General features: G+C 37.6%; 3 protein-coding genes across 16 annotated transcripts in view; 1 reads left to right on the plus strand and 2 right to left on the minus strand.

Annotated features, from left to right (window-relative positions):
• Positions 1 to 12,273, minus strand: part of LOC126591259 (putative disease resistance RPP13-like protein 1) — a 43,540-nt gene extending 31,267 nt beyond the window's left edge. For 2 of the 14 annotated variants that reach the window (XR_007612321.1, XM_050256868.1), the window contains exons 1-5: positions 11,613 to 12,219; positions 11,220 to 11,264; positions 11,051 to 11,093; positions 7,894 to 8,201; positions 7,092 to 7,151 (exon numbers count right to left, since the gene is read on the minus strand). The gene's annotated coding sequence lies outside the window, so the exon portion shown is untranslated. Of the gene's footprint in view, positions 1 to 7,091; positions 7,152 to 7,893; positions 8,202 to 11,050; positions 11,094 to 11,219; positions 11,265 to 11,612 lie in introns of all 14 variants that reach the window. The other 12 variants (XM_050256866.1, XM_050256867.1, XM_050256864.1 and 9 more) reach the window with 12 other exon arrangements.
• LOC126591269 (uncharacterized) overlaps positions 1 to 23,257 on the minus strand; it is an 88,454-nt gene that overhangs the window by 20,337 nt on the left and 44,860 nt on the right. The window lies entirely within an intron of this gene.
• The window catches only part of LOC126591275 (uncharacterized WD repeat-containing protein C2A9.03-like), a 101,194-nt gene that overhangs the window by 9,471 nt on the left and 68,466 nt on the right, over positions 1 to 23,257 (plus strand). The window lies entirely within an intron of this gene.

The raw sequence follows: 23,257 nt of genomic DNA on the forward strand, positions 1-23,257 counted from the left end.
CTTGATATTTATACTAACATTAAGGGGCGAGATGACTTTGGTAAGTACTTGGGGATAACGGCGGATTTTGGTTCATCCAAGAAGGTAGTGTTTGAGGGTGTTCATGAAGCTTTGGAAGGGAGAACCAATGGATGGGCCGAACAATTTCTGTCGTTAGCAGGAAAAGAGGTTCTCATTAAAGCGGTGGCTATAGTTAAGTTTTGGTGGAGGGGGAATAAAGACAGGCGGCATGTATTGGATATCTTGGAAGAAAATGAAACGTGGAAAGAGGTTTGGAGGGCTAGGGTTTAGAGACTTACTGGCCTTTAACCTGGATTGTATTAGAATTTAGAAAAGCTAAAGATGCACAGATTCTTGTCTTACAAAGATTAGGAACGAATTAAGTTTCCTTGTGCAATTAGATTAGGAATCCTAAAAGCAGAAACGGAATAGAAATGCAAGTGTGCTTTCCTATCACAAATAGATTAAGAGACTTAATCGGAAGATAGGTATGTAAATAGCACCCTGCACTTACAAATAGGGTGTGGCCAAAAGCAGAAAAACTGAGACAAACGAGAGAAGAGAGGGAATGAGATTAGTTCTATGGTTTACAAAAGTATTGTATACTCTATTGTTAATTAAATAAGCCATGATTTCTTTATGTTGAGAAATTACAACTGGATGTAGGCAAAAGTTCTATTGAACAAGGATAGATATTGTGTGTTTCTAGTTTTTCTCTATTTGCTAAGTTTAGTCTACTATCGGATACATCAAAGAACATAATCTAGAGGGGAGTTCAAATTTTACAATCGGTATCAAGAGCTTGGGTCAAGGTGCTCTGCGATGGCAAGAGGAAAGAAGACAGCAGGCTTGAGAAGCTTATGGCCTGCATTAAAATATTTTGATGGCAATGATGACTTCACGAATTGGTAGAGGATGATGAAGAATGTATTGATACATCATGATTTGGATGATGCACTCCTTGGTGAGAAGTATTGGTGTATAAATGTATTTGCTGTGTTAGGTTTATTATAAGCTTTGTGTAGGTTTTAATGTAAGCCATTGGATCATATTCCATATGATATCTAGATTAAATTGTAATGAGTCATATCTCATGACAAGTGTAAGCATCTTATATGATGGCTTAGAAATGAATGGTTGTGATGTTTTGTAATGTTGTGAGAGAGAGAAACTGCTTCTCACTCCTCCAACGGTAAAACATGCTCTTTGAGTTCCTTGCTTAGTGAGCAAGCTGAATATATTGAAATTTGAAGAAAACCTCTGTTCTTAGTGTGTGCTTTTACTGTTCCATTGAATCTACCCGAAATCAAACTCTAATATGGCCTCAGAGCCAGGTTGGATCTCAATCTGGGCGTGAATCTGTGACAAGGGTTGTAGTTAAGGAACTCGACAGAGAATCGAGTTTGCTGCGATTGAAGAACAATCTGAAAATCACTGGGTAACTCGATAACAAGTCTAATATGGCTGGATCGAGTGGTGCTGATCTTCGAGCACCGATTTTCGATGGGGAAAACTTTGATTTCTGGCAGATAAAGATGAAGACTATTTTCAGATCTCACGATCTGTGGGATATGGTTGAAACGGGGTATAATTCTCCGGTGAAGAAAGAAGACGAAGAACTCACTGCCGCTGAGCTAAAGCAGCTGAAGGAGAACATGATCAAGGATGCTAAGGCTCTCGGGATTATTCAAGGTTCTGTGTCCGATGAAATTTTCCCACGAATCGCCATACTGGAGACGGCAAAGGAGGCTTGGGATGCACTGAAGCAAGAATTTATTGGGGATAAACAAGTGAGATCTGTGAAACTCCAAAGTTTAAGGCGTGATTTTGAATATACTCGTATGGGTGAAAATGAAGCATTCTTTGTGTATGTTGTGCGATTATTTGATCTTATGTCACAAATGAAAAGTTATGGTGAAGTTATAGGAAATCAAAGAATTGTGCAGAAGCTATTGATAAGTTTGCCTAGGTCCTATGATAGTATTGTTGCTGTGATAGAAAACACTAGGGATCTGGAGATTGTTGATGTGCAGGATGTTGTTGCTACTCTAAAGGGGTATGAACAACGGATTGATAGACACTCTGAAGATAGAAATGAAAAGGCATTTCCTAGTTTAAGTATAGCTCCCAGGAAGACTAACTATAATGCCAATCAAAACTTCAAACCCACAAAGAATTGGAAGTCTAAGGGTAAGAAGTGGGATAACAAATTTGTGCATCAGCAAGGGAAATTTGCTACATCCTCTGATGGAGCTAAGAATTCCTGCAAATACTATGACAAACTCCACTTTGGAGAATGTTGGTTCAAAGGAAAACCAAGGTGCCATAATTGTGATAAGCCATGGCATTTTGCCAAAGATTGCAGATCTAAGAAAGCAGTTCAACAAGCAAATTATGCTGGACAAGTGGATAATAATCCAACTATGTTTTATACGTGTATGACAGCTGCTGTGAAAAAGCATGAAGACACATGGTATATTGACAGTGGTTGTAGTAACCACATAACAGGAAGAGAAGATCTATTGGTGAATATAGATAAGAGAGTAACTGCCAAAGTAGAAATGGGCACAGGACAACTAGTTGATGTGGTTGGAAAGGGTGACTTAATGGTTGAAACTAAGCAAGGCAAAAGATATATAAGAGAGATTATGTTTGTACCTGGTTTGAAGGAGGATCTGTTAAGTGTGAGACAAATGATGGAGCATGGATACTACCTTGTCTTTGGAGGAATTGAAGTCAGAATTTATGATGATGCTACATGCTCGAATCTAGTTGTTAAAGTTCCAATGAAAGGCAATAGAAGCTTTCCTTTGAAATTACAACCAGGCATTCATTTTGCCATGAGGGCTAGTGTTGGTCAATCTGCTGAAATATGGCATAGAAGATTAGGACACTTGAACATGAATGCTCTAATGCAGCTTCAAGAGCATGAAATGGTAACCGGTCTGCCTGAGATGGAAGTGAACACCACAGTGTGTGAAGGCTGTGCACTTGGTAAGCATTCCAGAGAAGCTTTTCCCAAGGCAACTAAATGGAGAGCTGTCTTACCATTGGAATTGATCCACACTGATATATGTGGACCAATGCAAACACCTACCAAGGCTGGAAACAAATATTTTATCACTTTCACAGATGATTGTACAAGGATGGGATGGGTTTATTTTTTGAGGAATAAATCTGAGACATTCAGTGTGTTCAAGAAATTCAAAGCAACTGTTGAACTTCAAAGTGGATATAAACTGAAAAAATTAAGAAGTGACAGAGGAGGAGAGTATACTTCACTTGAATTTTCTCAGTTTTGTGAAGATTTTGGTTTGGAGAGAGCTCACAGTGGCTTATTCCCCTCAGCAGAATGGTGTTGCAGAGAGGAGGAATAGAACCATTGTAGAAATGGCTAAGTGTATGATGTTGGAGAAGGGTATTCCATTTGAATTTTGGGCAGAAGCGGTCAACACTGCTGTCTATATTCTAAATAGATGTCCCACCAAAGCTTTGAACAAGAAGACTCCTTTTGAAGCTTACAGTGGAAGGAAGCCTGGAATGAAACATTTAAGAGTGTTTGGATCTCTATGCTATGCACAAGTTCCATCACAAATGAGGCAGAAATTGGATGCAACAAGTGTTAAATGCATTTTTATTGGTTATGGATCTTGTGAGAAAGGTTACAGGTTATTCAATCCTGAAACCAAGAAGATTATTATCTCAAGAGATGTAATCTTTGATGAGAACTCTTGCTGGAATTGGAAAACTCATGCTGAGAAGAATCTGTCCATTCCAATCTCTAATGAAGAACATTGTGATGAAGGGAGTAATGTTGAAAGTGAAGTAGATGAGGGGTGTACATAATCCTTACTGGAGCAACAAAATCAAACAGTTGGTTCTCATTCAAGTCAAGAGGAACAAGTAAATCTTACTGAACCTCAAGAGTTTGATCACACACCTCTAAAATTCAGAAGTGTGAAGGATATATATGAAAGGTGCAATCTCTGTGTGATAGAACCGGAGTGTTTTGAAGAAGCATCAGGTGATGAAGCTTGGAGAAAAGCTATGTCTGCAGAAATTGAAATGATAGAAAAGAATGATACATGGGAGTTAGTTAATAGGCCGTTTGATAAACCAGTAATTGGTGTCAAATGGGTCTATAAGACAAAGCTTAATCTGGATGGATCAGTGCAGAAAAATAAGGCAAGATTAGTGGCAAAGGGCTATTCTCAGAAGCCTGGGGTTGATTTTAATGAGACCTTTGCACCAGTGGCAAGGCTCGATACTATTAGAACCTTGATTGCACTGGCAGCCCAAAAGGAATGGAAATTGTTCCAATTGGATGTTAAATCGGCATTCCTGAATGGTACACTACATGAGGAAGTATATGTTGATCAACCTCAGGGGTTTGAAGTCAAAGGGAAAGAAGACAAAGTTTACAGACTGAAAAAAGGCCTTATATGGTCTGAAACAAGCTCCCAGAGCTTGGTATGATGAGATAGATGCATATTTCAATCAGTCTGGTTTCAAGAGAAGTCAAAGTGAAGCTACTTTGTATACTAAATTCAGTGATGCAGGTGTGCTTATTGTATCTCTGTATGTAGATGACATTATCTACACAGGGAGTTCTGATAAGATGGTTCAAGAATTCAAAAATGATATGATGAAACAGTATGAAATGTCAGATTTGGGATTGTTGCATCATTTCCTTGGCTTAGACATCATTCAGACAGATAATGGCATATTAATTCATCAGAAGAAGTACGCCAAGTCTTTACTGGAAAAATTTGGTTTGAAGGATTGTAAAGCAGTGAAAACTCCACTTGCTATTACTGACAGGTTATCCAAAGTCGATGGAAGTGAGGAAGCTGATGAAGGTTTATACAGGAAAATGGTTGGTAGTTTGTTATATCTAACAGCTATTAGACCAGATTTGATGTATGCATCATGTTTGTTGGCAAGATTTATGCATAAACCTACCATGAAGCACATGGGAACAGCTAAAAGGGTACTGAGATATGTACAAGGGACACTGGATTTTGGAATTGAGTATGTGAAGGGTAAAGCAGCTGTGTTGATAGGCTATTGTGATAGTGACTGGGCAGGAAGCTTAGATGATATGAAAAGTATCTCGGGCTATGCATTCAGCTTTGGTTCAGGGGTATTCTCTTGGGCTTCTGTTAAACAATGCAGTGTGGCACTATCTACTGCAGAAGCAGAATATGTATCAGCTGCAGTAGCCACAACACAAGCAATGTGGCTGAGATTTGTGTTGTCTGATTTTGGAAAAGAACAAGTAGAAGCTACACCTTTGCTTTGTGATAACACCTCTGCCATAGCCATGTCCAAGAATCCAGTATTCCACCAGAAAACAAGGCATATCAACAGAAAATATCACTTCATTAGGGATGCTATTCAAGATGGAACCATTGAATTACACTACTGCAGGACAGATGAGCAATTGGCAGACATGTTTACAAAGGCTCTTCCTAAAGATAGGTTTGAATACTTGAGAGATGCACTTGGAGTAAAATCAGCAAAACATTTAGAAGGGAGTATTGGTGTATAAATGTATATGTTGTGTTAGGTTTATTATAAGCTTTGTGCAGGTTTTAATGTAAGCCATTGGATCATATTCCATATGATATCTAGATTAGATTGTAATGAGTCATATCTCATGACAAGTGTAAGCATCTTATATGATGGCTTAGAAATGAATGGTTGTGATGTTTTGTAATGTTGTGAGAGAGAGAAACTGCTTCTCACTCCTCAAACGGTAAAACATGCTCTTTGAGTTCCTTGCTTAGTGAGCAAGCTGAATATATTGAAATTTGAAGAAAACCTATGTTCTTAGTGTGTGCTTTTACTGTTCCATTGAATCTACCCGAAATCAAACTCTAATAAGAAGCCTACGACCATGACAGGAGCGACGTGGACCAATATTCTTAAGGCCAAGAGTTCCATCGAGATTCATCTCATGAAATTAGTCAGGTCCTATGTTACAGAAACAATGACCATTAGGGAAGAATAAGACAAGTAGGAGAAGGTTTATACGGGCAAAACCATGTCCAATAAAGTGTTTATCAAGAATGAACTATTCAGGCTTTGCCTGGAAGAAGGAGGTGATAACTAGAAACACATAAGATTTACATAAGATTTATCATGGAGGAGAAATCACGGCTTGTTTGATTAATAATAGAGCATACAATACTTTTGCAAAGCCTAGAATTAATCCTTCTCTTATCTCGGTTGTCTATGTTTTTCTGCTTCATGTTGCACCCTATGCTGATCTTATCGTAGACAAATTTTTTATTACCCAGTATAAATCTTATGTGTTTCTAGTTATTCTCTATTTGCTAAGTTTAGTCTATTGCCGGATACATCAAAGAACAAGATCTATAGGGGTATCGAAATCTTATAAGGCTCACTCCTTAACTTTATTCAACAATCTGAACCATCTATATTTCAATTCATCATTATAAATCATCATTAAGACGTTAATTTGTAGAAAAGTAAATGAACGAATACAATTATGCAAAGAAACACTAAAGTGAATATCATTTAACCTAACGTTAAATATTGTTTCGGATTTAGATAATTTTTGGTAGACAAGGTCTTTGAGAGAAGACAAAAATAAAAAATTAAAAAAAAAAACGGTTAGATCGTTGAAAAAAGTCTCTACAAATGAGTGTCAAATGTGTTTGAAAAAACAGATGTCCCCGATCCTAATTCTATATATATATAGAGTCACACACACACACACACACACATATATATATATATATATATATAAAATTTCATGACAAGCACAAGGAAACAAATCCGATAGGCATTTGGAAATAATTTCATGACAAGCACAAGGAAACAAATCCCATAGGCATTTGGATCAAGTTTCATTTTATTTTATTTTTTTTCTTTTTATGAAAGGTTGTATCAATTCCCCCAAAAACGTATAGATCGTATCAACTATCAAATTCCCAATGGATTTAGGACCAAATAATCCAACACAAAGAGTAAACAGAGAAAGGCAAATAAAAAAAAGGACAAAATACTGATATAGATTCATATTAAGGACATGTAGATTTGGATGAGGAGTAAAAGGACAATACCTTTAAAGGAAAATTCACACGAGACTTGTTCTTCTTGAAGATGGAGAAACGCATGCTCTGCTGCAGTAGAGTGATGACTTATTAAAGAGAGCTTAAAGAATGTTTAAAGACAGTTTGGACATTGGGCATACAAGAATAGGGGTTGTTTATTTCAATATAGGAGGAGGGAATGTTATGGATTGTGACTGCTTCTAAAAGAGTTAAAAAGCGTTTTGGGACTATAAAAAAAAAACTTCAATGACAAGCCTTTGGCTACTTTTGGAAGAAAAGTTAAAAAGTGTTTCTGAGTTATAGATGTGTTTTTTTAGAGAAACACATGATAATATCTTTTTCAAGAAGCACTTCTAAATACTTTTTCAATAAACACTTGTATTTTTTTATATATAAATTCAACGTTAAAGTCTCTAATAAACGCACTTCTAGCAAAAGGTGTTTATAAGTGATTGCTATACAACCAATTCCAAGTTCTTTATGTTGTTGAAACCCCCATTTAAGTGCTTCCTATATTCAAGCGTATTTCCAATTTTTGTCAAACAAAATGCTTTTACTCGTATCATAACTAATAAGCACTAATTATGCCAAAAGCACTTCCAATAAGACCGTAAAAGCGATTGAAACAAGACCTTTCATTATCATATAGGTCAACCGATTTTTGGATATTTTTCAGCTTTAGAAAAAGAAATGCAACTCATAGCCTAAATATTTTCCATGCAAATTTGAATAAGCAAGAATTCATCCATATTATTTCAAATTGTACATGATATAAAATGAAATAGATTACCCATGGCTAAAAAACACTTACATGGAATGGAAGTATGAAAGTAGAGAGATGAGAGAAGGCTTGCTAACAAATCCGGACTGAAATTGAAGGAATAATAACGTGCACTTTCGTCTTTTGCTTTATATCATAACAATTTCTAGTTCCTTTATTTGCAGCCTACATAATCCATTTCCACAACACTTGAAGTAATCCAGAAATAAAGACCTCTCATAGTGACATAGCTTATGGAAGTAACTTCTTCAGGAGAGTGTATATTAACAGCTTCTTGAGGAGAAAGAAGGTATCAAGATTGAAAGAGTGAAGTGAAGCAACCAATATCAACAGTCAAACTGTAAAAAAGTGAAACTCGTTAAGAAAAAAAGTTAAAAGAAATTCTAGTTTTCTCGTTTCACTGAATTTTCTCAAAGCTTTTAGTATTTACTGAATAGAACATCATGGTTTATTTCCTAGTGACAAGCTCAAAGACATATCTTGAGCATGGTTTGTGGGATTATAATTACATGATGGAAATGCAAATTTCCTGACATGCACAAAGAAATAAATCCCATAAGGGTCGGGCTAAGCTGTAATTTTATTTATTTTTTCTCTTTTTATGAAAGATGTATCAATTCTCTCAAAAAAGTATAAGATTGTGTCAATTCTCAATTTCTCAATGGATATAGGGTTTAGCATCAGGAATACAAATGGACCAAAGAATCAAGCACAATGAGTAAGCAGAGATAGGCAAATAAAAAAAGGACAAGATATAGATACAGACTAGAAAACTGTGCCCGCACGTTGTTGCGGGAGTGAAAATCTTACTATAGAACATGTTCTAAAAATATGTAACTCCCAAAATATAAATGCGTAGAAATCCAAACTAATCTCTACTAATTAATAAAACCCTCTTTGTCAACTAAAAGAGGGTGAAAAAAAAATTAGTCTTCTATCACACAAAAAAAATGATAGGCAAAAATGTAATTTCACAGGTTCAAATTTTACTGTTTTTTATTGAAACCTCACATACAGGTGATGTTAAAATACCTCCAATATTAAAAAAAACAAAAAATCTCTCACTCCCCCCACGTTCTCTCTCTCTCTTCCCCCCCCCCTATTTCCTTCTCATTTTCTAAAAAAAAATGTTCATACACACAAAGTGTGGGGGCAAATGCTAGTACTATTTACACAAAGATAATGAAGGTTGTATAGATAATGTATCAAATATTTTTTATAGGTCAGTGTCTAGATTTATACATTTTATACAAAAAAAAAAACATTGGCAAACACTTTGTCATTGGCATACACAAATGGTTAATATGATATTCCCCCTTGGCAGTCATCCTAGTTCTTGATTCACATCAGTAGTTGCAAATAAAAGATTTGAAAACATTAGATTGTCCTTGTACACAAAAAATTGGGGAACTGATCTTACAATGGCCTATTCACAAGCAAAAAATATGGAGAAGCATTGTACATTTGTAATCAATTCCATTCCAGCAATAAGAAAAGAAATGGTTTTTGTAATCGGAAGAAACTTGCTGCTAATAGTAAGAAAAACTTTCAGACTAATTTTCTAAAAGCTTGTTGCTTCCTCTGAATGTTTTTCAGACTATTAGCAGCAAGTTTCTTCCGATGACAAAAATATTTTCTTTCCTTATTGCTGGAATGAGATTGATTACAAACGTACATAGACATCTCTTTTATAGAGATTTTACACCACAACATAAAACATAGGTGTTCAAAAGTCTTTACTTTCACACACAATTTTAGACTTTCACACACATTTAGACTTTTACATACACCTTTGGACTTTTTTTTTTACACACCTTTAGAGTTTCCCACTTATTTTTAGATTTTTGTTCACACCTTTAAACTTTTGTACATACCTTTAGACATAAACTAAGGGGCACTTGCTTTTGTAGTTTTTCGTAACTATTTTTATAATTTATGGGCCATCATCTGTGACTGTGATGCACTCAATTTTTTTTAGGGAAAATTGCTCATCAAAGTGAGCAACTTTGTTACGTGTCCGAGATTGCATGCATTTTTAAGGCAATGCAACCAAGGATGCCTGCATAATTAAAGTAATCCTAGAGAAGAAAATACCAAGGATGACTGCATCATTAAAGTAATCCCAAAGAAGAAAATTAAAGTAGCTTTATTATGTGCTAATAATTCAAAATAATTGTAGGTGTCAAAAGTTAATGATGTAGTGGGAGCTGGTGACTTTGTTTTTATGCAGACAACTTAACAAAGAAAAAACTTAATTAAGACTTGAGGGCTAAAAGTTAACGATATAGTGGGAGCCGATGTAAAAACATTGTTCAACTTTTAGTTTTATCACTTCCTGGAACCAAATAGTGTAGATGCACTGTTAAAGCATGCTGGTTTATTTGTTAATTATTCAGAGGTTCAGGATAACCCACCAACGTGAAACATGTTTGGATGATTTGTTAATTATTTGAGGGGCTCAGGTAACCCACCAACGTGGAAAATGAAGCAAAGGTGCTGATCACGTTGGAGTAGCTAGCTGTCATTTTGTATTTTTCTAGGTTAGTGGGATGTCTAAGATTTGGACAAAAGTTGCGCTTTATGTCATGTTATAAGTATCTTTCGGACTACTTAGCCTTTTTAACCACTGGTCTTTTTCCTTGCTTTGTTTATGGCCTTTTCCTCGGGCTAGACTGCTTTTTAACCTCCTTTGTTGTACATCCCATGGTAATTCAACTTAAATTGTAAAGAAAGAGGATTGACAAAAAGAAAAAATTAAGAAACCAAACCTTTAACCATGACATATAACAAATAGATTAACCCATGCACAAAAAGTCAATAAATTCAGTAAAAACTGAAGGCACGGAGTAAATTCAAACAATTGAGAAACATACATGAAGCAACACATAGAGAAAAAGTAAAAAAATTGAGTAAAAACGAAAGGAAAAATAAATGCAAACAATTGAATAATATATATACACACACACAACAGCTAGAAGCATGCAGAGAGAAGCGGTAAAAATCCCAAACTTATTTGATTATCTTGAAAACCCACCAGATCCTTCTCACAATCCAAAATCCAAACAATCACTTAAAATCCATAAAATTACAATGAAATCAATACCAGAATGCACCAAACAACAATAAAAAAAAATGCAGTAAAGGCAAGGATGAATTCAACAGCCCAAATAAGCAAAAAGATTCATACCTCAATTGAATTTAGAACTTGATTCTCACTTAAAAATCTTAATCTACAAAACCAAATTAGTATTATTAATAATAAGGTAACACAATAATGTAGCAAACAACATTGAAAAATAAAATCTAGTAAAGGTAAAGATCAATTCAACAATCTAAATAAGCGGAAGCATTCATACCTGAACTGAATTTACAAGTTGATTTTGTCGCTTAAAAATTCTGATCTACAAAACCAAATCAATTTTATTAACACAGATAATTTAAGATTTGATCTGAAAAACAAATCTATAATACAAGCCTTAAAATACATTATAAGCTCAATTAATACAAAGAAAGAAACAGTACCACACCAAATAATTTCATCGACGCCATGCCTCATGACTTGACAAAATTAAAAATTTTCAAAACAGATTGAAAGCAAGTAACATTAAACTTTAAAGGCTGCACACAAAACCCTCAAAAATAACTACTTCCTCCAAATGAAAAGACAACCAAATTATCTAGTTATACCTAGGATCTAAACACAGAAACAAAACCCTCTAAATAAATAAATAAATGTTATCCTTTTTCACCTATAAAATACACCTCTAACTCCAACCAATGCCCGCCGCTGCCATCTTTCTCTCTCTAACGATTATAAAACACACTTCAACTAAATAAGATCAGTTCTGCAGTGATCTGAAGACAGGTTGCGACGAAAGGGGTGGAAATCAGCCAAAATTCAGGCCAGAACCGGGAAATCCCAGACGGAAAAAAGCACAAACAGTGTGAATAGATGTAGAACGGCCGTAGAAGCAGATACTTTACAGCAACAATTAACTTGTCCAGCGATTTTAAAAGCAAGAAATTTACACAGATAATTTGGATGGAAAAGATGAGAAGGATGTGGAGATGGAAAATGCAGAGAAAGTTATTATATGAGGAAAGTGACATTCGCTTGTGGAGCTTCTGCTGATCGACGGTGATGAAAATTATTATATTCTTTTTTATACCAATCATTCATGATCTTCGAAGCCATTGGTTGAAAATTTTACTGACAGTGACAGAAAGGCTGAATGAAAAAATGAAGACTTTTCTCTTGCTCAAGAAACAGTTTCTCGTCCTTTTCTGTAGGCTTGCGTGGTTCTGGGGAAGGTGATTTGGGTGGATAACCCTCCTAATTCTCTTGTTTTTTTTTTCTTCATTCGGGTTGAAATACCCGGCAATATTTTGTATGAGAACTTTAACGAAAAATTTTCGGTACTATTCATTTTAATGAAAAATCATATTTTTACATTAAAAAATCAATCCTAGTATTATTCACTTTACCCTTTATTTTATGCTTATCATTAAAACTCAAAATTTTGGAACCATTTTCATTAGTTTTCTTTATTTTTTTATTCAGGCCCCTTTCGTACTCTATCCTCCTACTTTGTAATCCTCCTCCCTTTTTGAATGAATATCGCTATTTTCTCAAAAAAAAGGTAGTAGAAAATAAAATAAAATAAAATGGGGAAGTGATATTGGGAAGGAGAAAGAAGATGTGGGTCTGAGTTTCTAATGCCTCGAGAGTATATATAGGAAAACGACACTCCAACAAAGCCTATCCCTCTCACTCTGCTTTGGTGAATACTCGAACAGGAAAGGACAACGATGAAGGACTTGTGCCCAGCGAGGGCAAAGTCGTCCTTTTTCTGTGCAAAGACCAAAGACTACAAAACCTGAAAACCAAGAGCAATTAAAGGGCAATTCCGCCCTTTCACTGTTAATAAACAGTACTTTTTGTGTTGGGTTTTAGTATATGTATAATTTATAGAGTAAACTGTCGATTTGCCACCTAAACTTTCACCTAGTTTTCGATTTCCTTCCTGAACTTTTCGATTGGAAAATTAAGGACTCAAACTAATTTTTTTTAGCCAATTTGTCCCTTACCGTTAGTTTTTCAAACATTTCATCCACATTTCTGTTAAGTGAGACCATGTGCACAACATCTGAAGCTAGTTAAGTCATTTCACTCTTAAAAATGATTAAAAAAATTGAAAATAAATTTAAGAAAAAAAAACTTTCACTCTTTTTTTTCCCTCTATTTCCTATCCTCAATTTTATTTTTCACTCATTCATATGCATAATAAATGACATATGGTGTTATTGTCTTCAAAAGTATCTAAGTTAGTCTTTTTCTTGAAGCATGTACTGTCATTTTTATTTTCTTTAACAAATTAATAATTTGACAAATGTTCATGGTGTTATTGTCTCCAAAGCAGTGCATTAATATAAGCATGTTACGTGTTGTGCTTCATTTTAGAGACATTAAGACTTTACTAGTAGAAGAGTTAGAAGAGTTATAAAAATAGTTTCCAACAGTTAACATGTCCGCCATCTAGTAAAAACTACAACAAGTCAAAGAAAAAAACTACTCCAATCACCAGCATTAAAACTCCAAAGATCGGCTAACTGCATTAATCCTAACTATTCCTCCAATTTTCTAGCAATAGTTTCCAACCAAAGTACAATGTTTTCAAATAATAAATTAATTACTATAAAAGAGAAGAAAGTGCATAATGTATATTTCAACTGCATTTTTGCAAATTTAACACCATGGGCATTTGTCAAATTATTAATTTGTTAAAGAAAATAAAAATGGCAGTACATGCTTCAAGAACAAGACTAGCTTAGATACTTTTGAAGACAATAACACCGTATGTCATTTCTCATGCATAGGAATAAGTGAAAAATAAAATTGAGGATAGGAATTAGAGGGAAAAAATAGAGGGAAAGTTTTTTTTTTTAAATTTATTTTCAGTTTTTTAATCATTTTTAAGAGTGAAATGACTTAACTACCCTCACATGATATTACTTAACAGAAATATGGATGGAATATTTGAAAAACTAATGATAAGGGGCAAATTGGCTAAAACAATTAGTTTGAGTCCTTAATTTTCCAATCGAAAAGTTTAGGACGGAAATCGAAAGTTAGGTGAAAGTTTAGGGGGCAAATCGACAGTTTACTCATAATTTATATTAAGGACATGCAAATTTGGATAAGGAGTAAAAAGACAATACCTTTAGGGTGCGTTTGTTGCACCGGACTGTCTCAGACTATACTAGATGTAGGGACTAAGCTGGACGGGCTTAGACTAGACTAAGCTGGACAGGCTTAGACTAGACTAAGCTGGACTAACTTAGTGAAGTGTTTGGTGCAGTGTCAGGACTAAGGAACAGACTAATAATAAATTCTAATATTATATTATTTAATCCATACATTTTTATTTGGCTCACTCTCTCTCTCGTCTCTCAACCCTTCTTTTCTTTTCATCCCTGTCTGCTTCACACCGCCCAGAACTTTTCTTCTTTTCATTTCATTTCCTATCAACAATTTAGGAAATTGTAAATATGTACTTCAACCCATAATCCAAATATTGTACCCAATTTCTCCAATATCAATTACAATGAAGAATTCCAATCAAACCCAGAAAAATTCCAATTTTTTTTTTCCATTTGCAGAGACTTCGTCTGATTCTGCAGATGATTAGTCAGAATTTTCAGATGCTTCATCAGATTGCCGGTTGTATAGAGGCCTCCGTTGAAATTGTGCATAGGACGCTATTATTGGGATTAGGTGTTGCATTTGGGTTTCTGCATCTGGCATGGTTAGGTGTTGCATATAGGTTTCTGCATCTAGGCATGGTTGGTGGAAGAGGTCAAGGAGGAAGGAGCCCAATCGGAGGGCGCGACCGATGAGCTTGGTCTGAGCGGAGGTGAATCGGACGACGGAGCTGATGAGTTCTTCGATTGAAATTCGAATCGAGGTCTTTGTTCACGATTCAGGGTTGGGGACGAGGAGAGGGAGAGAACGCGAGCAGAGATGAGAGTAGAGGATACAAGCAGAGAGCGATCGAAGGGATTAGCTAATCCCATGGTTCGCGACGTCTCTCACTAAGACCGTCTAACACAGTCGATAGTCGAGGCGAGTCCGGCTTACTCCCACTAAAGTTAGTCCCGTGAAGTAACAAACATGGGACTGGACTAACTATTAATCTAGTCCAGTCCAACGAGGGCTAGTGAAGGGAAACAAACACCACCTTAGGGTATGCTTGTTTACCTTTACTAGCATTTCTTGGACTGGACTAGACTAAATGATAATGCAGTCTGGTGTTTGTTATTTACATGGATAAGAGTTAATGAGACTAAAGGGGACTCACCCAGACTGAACGCCTCTCTAGTCGTTCTTAGCGAGAGCCCTCGATTTCGAGTGGACTCATAGTCTCGTCTTCTCTCACAGCTGATCCATTCATCTTCTTCTCCTTCGCACCTTCGCCATCACCCTTCTCCTTTCACAACTTCGCACCCTCTCCCTTGGGCCTTCACTTTCACCATCCCACCTAAAAGCTAAACCCAGATCCAGAACAAAAACCGATAAAGAGTCCACCGACTCCCTTCCCTTCTTCTTGTTCAATTTCACTCTCTATTTCTCTCAACAACATGGTTGTGGCTTTGAAGCTCCTGGAGCAGCAAAATTGCCAAACTCGTGAAACTCGCATGTTAAAAACTCAACAGTTTAAATCACTCTGTTGGACTTGAATTTTTCGGCCTACCGTGTTAGTTTGATTCCAACTTTAACCATCACAACGAACAAAGTGTTATCTTCTTCATTAAATATTTTAAAGAGAAATATTCTCTTGCAAAACGTGTTAGGAAACAAAAAATTATTTGTGTTATCATACAACGAAATTAAACAGATTCTTAACGTATGGTCCAGATAAAACATTCCATTCCTTCAATGTGTAATATGAACTTGCTTTATTTATAAAATTTATCATTAGATTATAGATACATCGTAGAATTCTTCTTAATCAAGGACGATTATATTTACTAATAAATAATTCCAATTTCGACGTGTTCTTGAAAAGAAGCTCTCTGCTCGAATCACAGACGGGCTACAACAGTGCTGTTTGATCCAACATCATGTCACATACAGGCTACGGCGGTGCTCGAATATAAACCAAATTGTTTTTCACCACATAAGCTTGATTTTGGACTTCTGCCGGAACTGCTTCTTTGTCACGTACCAAGGGCCGGGGTGTTGTGTTTGGCTCATACATTTGTGAGTAATTATGAGTCATGTGTTAACAACAATTGACACGCCCCGACCCGATGTCCTAGGGACAAAGGGTTGGTCACGTGCTGGCCGACACCCGAAGGTGACGAAAGCCATTTATTAAGTGCAAATGCTGAAAACAAGGGATATATAAGACTTATAAATATAAAAGAATAAAGAATATGCATTTAAGGAACGTGTTCAGAGCATACGACTAACTAGAATACTAACAGAAATAATATAAAATTGAATGAATAAAAGAATGAGTCCTACACCAAGAAGACTCGAAGATGCCGATGCGGAAGTGCTTGAATGCCGGGATTGTATACCTCGATTCTATGTCCTGAAGGGGGCGCAAAACAAACATGAGTGGACCAAATTGATATACATATAGTAAAACAGTTATTAATATACTAACCCCCAGGTTTTTATGAAAACACATATATAATGATAAACATAGGTTTTCCGAAACCTAGCATGCCCTACAATGTCTCAAATCATAACTTGTATATATAATAGTCACTAGTGAATTGTCCGATAACCCCCAGGCCCCATGCCGGCTCCCCGTCTCTGAGCAGACAGTCAGAGGAAAATACACTTCAGGCCCCATGCCGGCTCCCCGTCCCTGTGCTAAATAGCCAGAGGAAACACACTCCAAGCCCTATGCCAACACCAAACCGTCGCCCGGGACGGACCGGAATCTATCCCTACGTCCCGTAGCGGAAAGGACCACTAGGTAAGTACAAAACCATTGAACATATATATATTGAAAAACAACTTCATAGTATAAAGTCATCCATCATCTATACTATAAAGAGGTGTTCGAAACATGTTCTAAATATCATATCGTCATCCATCAGATATTTTATAAGAACACGGGTTATAGGAAAAATAGTAATAATTCAATTTAGCCTCAGTAAGCATATTATCTCAAAGCATTTCATAAAACATAATCGTGAAATCATGCTTTTCATGTGTGCATTTCTACTATCAAAACATGCATTTTAGAAGGGGTCCACTCACAGTACTTAGCCGCCAAATGCTGCGCCACTAGCGAAGACGGAAACGTCACCATTAATTGCCCCTAAGCACATAAAGGGTACATTTAGTCAAACTCTACTAAAACGATTTAATTTGGGAAAACGGACTTCAGAAACGGGTCTAGGACGTCGAAATTAGCCTAGGAAGGTCTTGGACAAAAACTCGAAAAGTCAACCCAAAAAGTCAAAGTCAACGGTCAACGTTGACCGGGTCAACGTTCAACCGGGTCAGTCAACGGGTCAGGGTCCGGGTCGGACCAGGTTAAACGGGTCAGGGTTTGGATCCGGGTTTGGGTTCTAGGGTTCTTGGGCTTGGTCCTAAAGCTCAATGGTTTAGGGTTTGAGCTTAAGCCCTTAACAGAAACGGCCCAAAGGGCCCTAATTCTTCCAAGGCCCGAAGGCCTAAACTAAAAAGGGTCATGGGTTGGGCTCGGCAGAAAAGCCCAAAGGGCTTGGGTTTTGGTGGGTCGCCGGACCCAAGGATGAAGAAGGCCGGAATTCGGCCGGAAATTCACACCTACTTTAAACGGCCATAACTTTGTCACTACTCAACGAAATCAAGCGAGACAAAAATGAAAGTTGTAGCCCTGGAAGAGACGAAGAGAATGATACCTCACACGACATCTAACTCGCTGTGGTTTGGCCGGAAAATTCCTCGAAAGCCGTTGGACTCGCTGGAAACTAGGTAAGATTCAAATGAGTATAACTTCTTCAATACTCAATGAAATTGGGTGAAACAAAAAGGAAAGTTGTAGTACTCAGGGAGATGAAGAGATTGATACCTTACACGCCGGCTAACACATCGTGGTTTGGCCGGAAATGGCCTCGAAAGGGGCGGTGCTCGCTGGAGCTCGTGTACGGGGCTTCGTGGTTCGACTTCCAAGATACCAAAACTATGGTTGAGTTCGTAGAGACGAGATAAAGACGATGGTGATGTCGAAATTGTGATTTGATGATGATTTAGGATATGGGTTAGGGGTGTGGCACGGTGAAGAAGAAGAAGAGAGATAGAGAAAGTGAGGGAAAGTGACGGGAAAGAGAGGGAAGAAAAAGAGAGAAAGAAGAGGGGGTCCGGGTAAAGGGGAACAAAAATCAAAGGGTGGGCCCCTTGGGCTCACCAATTAAGAATTAAAAATCATTTTTAAATAAAATGGGGGTGAGGTGTTACAATCTACCCCCCTTAAAAGAATTTCGTCCCGAAATTTAAAATCACCTGCTAAACTGAAATACTTGAAAATAGTAAGAAGAATATATGTATAAAGAGAATTCCAGTCAGAGTGGGTGCATCAAAGAGAATATGTCACACCGTCGCGAGCGGGTTACAAAATCCTCTATCATGCCTCCAAACTCTTACTTTCTTCCCCATCAGTGTAAACGTAGAAAACATACTTTATAAAGATATAAAGTCGAAAACATAAAATAGATTAAGGTCAAAAGTAAGAACATAACATACGATAACGTCAAAATATATATGCAATAACATATAGGTCGAAAACTTCGAGCTACACTTAAAAACTGAAAACGGAAATACTTTTCCAAAAACATTTGTAACGGCAAAACGATTAACTAGAGTAAATGAGGTTAAAATACTTATACTGAAAACCAAAACTGAAGAATGAGAGTGGGTCTTGCCCAAGAATTCGAAACGTCACGTACTCCGAAAATAGATGTGTCTCTGGGTCCAGTTCTAACAATAGCGAATCTGTAACAGCTGCTGTAGACGGATCTTTCTGCCCACTTGCTTAACGAACCCAACGAATAAGTTATCGATACAACAGTCGGCCACCCGTGATATCGATCACACATTTGTTGTCTCGATAAGCAAGCAGTAATTTCCTGAGGGTGCACAATTTCACACGCCGAAAATTCGATCTTCCAATTACAAGCTCGCACATCTCCTCTATCAACCAATGTTGCGTGTAGCAACTCTCGTACCATGCCGCAACAAGTGCCATACTCAAACCGAACAAAAATAAGAACTGTCGTCGTAAAACTTTATCCAACACTAAGCATCATATCCTCATCAGTTCTTCCAAATGTGACCTACTACTCCAGTGTTTCACCAGTAAAGAACCCTTTTGAAAATTGTACCTTGAGATTCAAGATAAGTGGCTACCATGTTAGTAGTAGACCCAAAAGTTCAAACCAAGCAAGCAGAAAACGAGAAGTCATCTTCCTCAACATGAAGTATCTCTTGGGAACTGTTGTAGTGCTCAATCCACCTCTCCATTTTTGCTTAGTTGCATATTTCTAGTCAACCAAGGTCAATGTTGGTGGAAATAATGACTCTTATGTAATCAACTTAAACACCCCATGAGAACACACACCATTCGCAAGAAGTGCAAAGATCTTCCGATTCTTACCTCGACTACGCTGTGGTGCCATTCTAGAGTACACCAAACAAATCCGCTAGAAGTGATTCAACATCCACATACTCACAAGAATAAGGTTCAGAAGTGAAGCAGTCGAAGTATGCATTGAGACGAACACATATCGTTGGAAAATAACCAATGTGATGCCTATGAATTCTAGTAAGATGGTGATACAATATGCTGACCTTCTGAACTAAAACCTTCAACCAACTCTTACTAAAAGACCGCTCAAACCTCACGCCCATGTGCTCTCGAACCGAAGGATCCTAGTGAAAGGTAGTGGAAAATAGCGTTGAGGCGAACACATCACATCACCAAAAAGGTCTACCAGAGTAAGATAAGATGGCGATGAATTGCAGCAGGATAATGAATGGTGACCATTCAATTCAGCGTGAAGATAGTGATACAATCTGCTAATCATCTGCACCACAATCTTCGCCAGTCTCTTACCAAAAGACAACTCAAACTTCACACCCACGTTGAACTCTTTCTGGTAAGTCTAGTAAGCTTGTGAAAAGATTATGCTCCCAACATTCCTGTCCAAATTGATAAGAATTGGGCGCACACTTCTGCCGAAACCGTCGATCGTGAATTCCTCACTAATTGAGTGAGAAACCATGTCGAGAAAGCTAAAAGAACACTCAAGAATTTAGGGATCAAAACAAGTCCATTAAAACTAGAGCACAAGATATTGCGATTTGAACGAGAAACCACACCGAGAACAAACGCTTTTTTTTTTTTTTTTTTTTTTTTTTTACACCCTTCGCGTAATGTCCCGGCATGATCCAGTTCACATTGAGAAACAAACAAACGAAGGAAAATGAAGATGCAGAAATAGAAGTCAGTGTCTATGATTATTTGGCTAATCATCACAATAAGGTCGACTGGTTTCTTAGCCAAAAGGAACAGGTCTAATCTCAAGAATAGTTAAGAACCGATAATAAGATTTGACGAGGCCAAAGACATTTCGAAATTCACAATACTTTGTGAGAGTTGTTTCAAAGTTCAAAAATTAAACATAGAGAACCTCTAAATCAGCAGAATGACGAAAAAGAAAGATACAAAGCAACCTGTGTATGCATGCAGTGACACGATTGGCTACCTTAAAGTGATGCCTCTGAGCAAATCAAAGCTCAACGAGCCCAAAGAAGTTCAAAGTAAAGCTCGATCTTCGTACAATGATGAATATGATAGAGCCTCAAGCCATTATGCTGAAAATTTCATGGCTGAACAGTTAGGCTGCAAGCAAGGGACTAGGTTCACCTTCACTGAAAAATACGCGAACGAGAAACTAGGGTTTACCACCAAGTACTAAACCCAGGTGAAGTTCAAGGAATTTGTTTATCCCAACAAGGCTGAATCTTCATTATCCAAGTCCAACTACCACAACAACAACAAAAAATGTAACTCCATTTTGGGAATTGATGAGAATAGCGTCTGCTACTAAGGAGTTTCCCAAGAAAAGTATATAAACTAAACGAAGTCAACGCTCGAAGAATTGATATGAAGCTGACGGTCAAAGGTTAAGGGACTTAACTTCACCGTTGGAATAAACAAGAAGGTTATCAATAGAACAATCGTCGAAGATTCATTCTAAAGATTCACACGAATATCCTCAGTGGAAACGAGTCCGAGAACATTGATTTGCTCCCACCAACTACCACTTACTAACCGTCGTCACAACTAGCACTTACTCGCTTCCTCAATTCGCATTTCGAATGTTTCGAGTAATTTCTAAAGAGGTACGACTCTGCCCGCCATTCCTAAGGAACGCATGTCGCAGAATACAACACTGCTTCAGAACTCCAGTTGGTCTTAGTCAATTCGTATTTCCAAGATTTTTCCGCTTCCCAAGATTTCGATGCAAAGCCGACTCCGCCCGTAATTCCTAAGGAACGCATGTTGCAGAGTGGCATCGCCATTTCGAATTTACAGCTGGTATTGACCAGACTTCCTCAAACTGAGATTTCTAAAATACGTCGCTTCCAAGTAACACCGGCCATGCCCGTCATTCCCAGGGAATGCACGTCGTAAAGTATCGATCCGATGTTGAAAGTCGTCCAACAATCCACTTCTTCATTATTGAGGCACAATCCCGACACGAATTCTTATATTTCAACCAGAATGTGACCATTCCAACAGAGAAAGGTTCGCACAACTGCGCTAAATGGCACCAAATCTAGAAGTCCTGACATCCAAATGATGTCAAAACCAGCACATTAAGAGAATAGAAGATAATCCTAAGTATGCTCTGAGCAAACCACGCTCTGATACCAATCTGACACGCCCCGACCCGATGTCCTAGGGACAAAGGGTTGGTCACGTGCTGGCCGACACCCGAAGGTGACGAAAGCCATTTATTAAGTGCAAATGCTGAAAACAAGGGATATATAAGACTTATAAATATAAAAGAATAAAGAATATGCATTTAAGGAACGTGTTCAGAACATACGACTAACTAGAATACTAACAGAAATAATATAAAATTGAATGAATAAAAGAATGAGTCCTACACCAAGAAGACTCGAAGATGCCGATGCGGAAGTGCTTGAATGCCGGGATTGTATACCTCGATTCTATGTCCTGAAGGGGGCGCAAAACAAACATGAGTGGACCAAATTGATATACATATAGTAAAACAGTTATTAATATACTAACCCCCAGGTTTTTATGAAAACACATATATAATGATAAACATAGGTTTTCCGAAACCTAGCATGCCCTACAATGTCTCAAATCATAACTTGTATATATAATAGTCACTAGTGAATTGTCCGATAACCCCCAGGCCCCATGCCGGCTCCCCGTCTCTGAGCAGACAGTCAGAGGAAAATACACTTCAGGCCCCATGCCGGCTCCCCGTCCCTGTGCTAAATAGCCAGAGGAAACACACTCCAAGCCCTATGCCAACACCAAACCGTCGCCCGGGACGGACCGGAATCTATCCATACGTCCCGTAGCGGAAAGGACCACTAGGTAAGTACAAAACCATTGAACATATATATATTGAAAAACAACTTCATAGTATAAAGTCATCCATCATCTATACTATAAAGAGGTGTTTGAAACATGTTCTAAATATCATATCGTCATCCATCAGATATTCTATAAGAACACGGGTTATAGGAAAAATAGTAATAATTCAATCTAGCCTCAGTAAGCATATTATCTCAAAGCATTTCATAAAACATAATCGTGAAATCATGCTTTTCATGTGTGCATTTCTACTATCAAAACATGCATTTTAGAAGGGGTCCACTCACAGTACTTAGCCGCCAAATGCTACGCCACTAGCGAAGACGGAAACGTCACCATTAATTGCCCCTAAGCACATAAAGGGTACATTTAGTCAAACTCTACTAAAACGATTTAATTTGGGAAAACGGACTTCAGAAACGGGTCCAGGACGTCGAAATTAGCCTAGGAAGGTCTTGGACAAAAACTCGAAAAGTCAACCCAAAAAGTCAAAGTCAACGGTCAACGTTGACCGGGTCAACGTTCAACCGGGTCAGTCAACGGGTCAGGGTCCGGGTCGGACCAGGTCAAACGGGTCAGGGTTTGGATCCGGGTTTGGGTCCTAGGGTTTGGGTTCTAGGGTTCTTGGGCTTGGTCCTAAAGCCCAATGGTTTAGGGTTTGGGCTTAAGCCCTTAACAGAAACGGCCCAAAGGGCCCTAATTCTTCCAAGGCCCGAAGGCCTAAACTAAAAAGGGTCATGGGTTGGGCTCGG

Source organism: Malus sylvestris, chromosome 11 (assembly GCF_916048215.2).
Source record: "Malus sylvestris chromosome 11, drMalSylv7.2, whole genome shotgun sequence".
Taxonomy (NCBI): Eukaryota; Viridiplantae; Streptophyta; class Magnoliopsida; order Rosales; family Rosaceae; genus Malus; species Malus sylvestris.